The following is a 3,810-nucleotide window of genomic DNA, read 5'->3' on the forward strand; positions in this document are numbered from 1 at the left end:
GGTTTCACTGGGCTTAATTTAAGTGATCACAGTGCTGCATTTTTTTTAGAGGTTCTAGAGAAGAATCTGTTTCCTTGCCTTTGTGGCTTCTAGAGGCCACCTACATTCTTTGGTTCATGGCTCCTTTACCCATCTTCAAAACCAACAAGTTTGCATCTAACAGAAAGGAATTGTTTAAATATATAACAGGTGACAAGTAGAGAAGTAGAACCAGAAGAGAATTTGTTAGATGAAGATGAACATAGTGGTGAGTAAGGCTTTGTATGTAATAAACTTAGCACAACTTACATCTCATAGGTCCATTTCAAAAGTGGTTGGCCAGGTCAGCATTCATTTTGTTGATTGAAATATAATTGATATGTAAACTTTGTGCAGTGGCAGTATCGTAGCCAATGAGGTTTATCCAAGGCATGATTATTGCTAATTGAAATATAATGGATATGTAACATTATGTAATTTTAAGGTGTACAGTATTTTGATTTATACTTACACATTGCAATATGATTACCACTACGATGTTAGTTAACACCTCTGTCTTGTCACATAGTTGCTATTTGATTTTTGTGGTGAAAACATGTAAGACCCAATCTCTTAGCAACTTTGAAGTATATAATACAGTATTATTGATTACAGTCACAATGCTGTGCATTAGATGTCCAGAACTTATTCATCTTCTAATTGCAAGTTTGTACCCTTTGACCAATATTTCTGCAATTTCCCTGATTCCCAGTCCCTGGTAACCAATGTTCTACTTGGTTTCTACAAATCTGACCTTTTAGATTCCACATTTAAGTGAGATCATATAGCATTTGTCTTTCTCTGTCCAGCTTCTTTCACATAGCGTAATGCTCTCAAGGTCTATCCGTGTTGCTGCAAATGGAAGGATTCCTTTCTTCTCCATGGATGAATAATATTTCACTGCCTATATATATACATCACATCTTCTTTATCTATTCATCCATTGATGGGCACTTGGGTTTTTCCTTGTCTTGGTTATTGTGGATAATGCTGTAATAAACATGGGAGGGCAGATATCTTTTTTTTAAGTTTTAACTTTTAATTCTAGTGTCATTAATATATGGTGTTATATTAGTTTCAGGTGTACAATACACTGATTCAGTACTTCCATACATCCCCTGTGTTTATCACAATAAGAGCAGTCCTTTATCCCCATCACCAGTTTCACCCATCCCTCCACCCGTCCTCCCTTCTGGTAACCATCAGTTTGTTCTCTGTAGTTAAAAGTCTGATTCTTGGTTTATCTCTCTCTTTTTTCCTTTGTTTTGTTTCTTAAATTCCACATATGAGTGAAATCATATGGTATTTGTCTTTCTCTGAACGACTTATTTTGCTTAGCATTATACTCTTTAGCTTCATTCATGTTGTTGCAAATGGCAAAATTTCATTCATTTTAATGGCTGAATAGTATTTCATTGTACACACACTCATACACACACCCCATATCTCCTTTACCCATTCATCTATTGATAGACACTTGGACTGCTTCCATATTTTGGCTATTGTACATAATGCTGCTATAAACAGAGGGATGCATATAGGGGTGCATGCCAGATATCTTTTTGATATCCTGTTTTCATTTCCTTTGGATATATACCCAGAAGTAGGATTGTTGGATCATATGGTAGATCTGTTTTTTTGAGAAACCTCCATACTGTTTTCCGTAGTGGCTGTACCAGTTTACATTCCCACCAAAAGTACACAAGGGTTTCCTTTTCCTACATCTGTGCAATACTTATTGTCTTTTGTCCTCTTGATGATAGCCATTCAAATAGGTGTGAGGTAATATCACATGAGCATTCATTTTTGAGTTTTTCCTGGGCTATGAGTGTAAGTGACTAGTAAAATGCTGTTGATCTCATCTTTTCAGAATCAAGTGTCATATGTTTAACCCTAGTGCAGGGTCTCTTCTTAATCAATGGGGTGAAGAGGAGTTAACAAAAACAGTCTTCAGAGAAATTGAATTTATTTTACGATGGTTTTTCTGAAGCATTGGGGATCATGCATCCTATACAAATGTTACGAAAGTTAAGAATCCTATGCCCAGGGGGCGCCTGGGTGGCTCAGTGGGTTAAAGCCTCTGCCTTCAGCTCAGGTCATCATCTTGGGGTCCTGGGATGGAGCCCAACATCGGGTTCTCTGCTCAGCAGGGAGCCTGCCTCCCCCCTTCTCTGCCTGCCTCTCTGCCTACTTGTGATCTATCAAATAAATAAATAAAATCTTTAAAAAAAAAGGAATCCTATGCCCAGAAAGAATGAGCTGGTGATCAAAACTCATACATTTTAGATAGAATATCAGGGACTCAAGGGATCCTCTGATGCACCCAGAATGACTGTCCTCATGAGTTTGAGTTTTCTCTATGACATAAAAAATTGGGTAGCATTTTATTTTATTTTTTTTTGCAAAATTTAAAAAGTGAGTCAGTTTGATTCATTTTCTCTGTGAAATGTGCTTCTAGTAGCTTACATCCTAAGGTATTTTTGTAACAACGTTACTACGTATATTACTGTAGGGATGGACTCAATGTTAGATATGTAGAAAGAACATTAGATATTTGGGAAGAAGAGAGGCCTTGGAGCTCCTGTTATTCAATCAAAAGAATTATGTCTTATTTGTTTTGTATAGTTGATTGGGTTTTGGCAATAGAGAGACCTGAACTGGAATCTTGATTTCTCTACAGCATATCCTTAGGCAACTTATTTAACATCTTTGAGTTTCAACTTTCTTGTGTAAAATGGAAACAACAACAACAATAATAATACTTCTCTTTTATGGTGTATGGGTATTAAAATTGTTAATCTATGTTAAGCATCTGCTTTAGTACGCAGTATTACCACCACTCTTTTACAGATGTGGAAACAGGTCTTGAAAGGTACTTGCCTGAATGTCACAAAGCTAGTAACTTATCAAGGTCATAGAATTGATATGATCTAAGTGAAGTGACAGATGATTGGATACATATTTTAATTAGATTAATCTTCAGAATGTGTGCAATTTTCTACAGTTTCTCTTAGCATATCAGTATCTATCAACAGAATGAAAACTTGGAGCAGGGCAATAGGGACATCATATCTGATGAGAAATAGAGGAACAGTTGTAGCTATAACATCTCAAGAATGCTCAAAGAGCAAAGACGGGGTTAGTGGGAAACCCATTAGGAAATCTGAGTTGAGAACTTGCCTTCTAAGCTTCTGCCATGGTGTTATGCCATAGAGGGTTCCTCTGCTGTGATTCAGCAGTGCCTTGGAGGTATCTGCTATATTTCAGAAGCTGAGAGTTTGCATACATTTTCACATTTGAGTCCTATAACTAAAGAGATATATTTATCCCCATTTTACATACATTGAAATTGAGGCTTTCAGATGTTAAAGAACTTGTTCATAATCATCAGCTTTCCAACACAAGTAGGAAAGGCCAACATTCAGTCTAGGACTGGCTGAGAGCTCTTACCTAAATTGGTTGGAGAGTAAGATGATAATTATATAATGAAAAGAGTAGCTATTATAATTAACCTGTATTGAGTGTTTACTGTGTGCTAAGCACATCACTAGCACTCTACATGAAATAGCTCATTTAATCCTTACCAGAATCAGAAGACATAGATGCTATTATTACTCACATAAGGAAGAGGAAATGGGTTCAAGAGGCTAAGTCACTTCCTCAGCAAGGACCTCACAGCTAGGAAGTAATTTAGCTAATTACTAATTAATTTAGCTAATTACAAACTCCAAGAATTAAATGTAGGTGAAAACACAGGTGATTTGAACTAGACTAGGAAGAAAACTTTAAAAA

The 3,810-nt window shown here is 36.4% G+C and overlaps 1 pseudogene; it reads left to right on the plus strand.

Annotated features, from left to right (window-relative positions):
* The first annotated feature begins 363 nt into the window (after window positions 1-363).
* Window positions 364-493, plus strand: LOC125092581 (uncharacterized; annotated as a pseudogene).
* The last annotated feature ends 3,317 nt before the right edge of the window (window positions 494-3,810 follow it).

Source organism: Lutra lutra, chromosome X (assembly GCF_902655055.1).
Source record: "Lutra lutra chromosome X, mLutLut1.2, whole genome shotgun sequence".
In the NCBI taxonomy this organism is placed as follows: domain Eukaryota; kingdom Metazoa; phylum Chordata; class Mammalia; order Carnivora; family Mustelidae; genus Lutra; species Lutra lutra.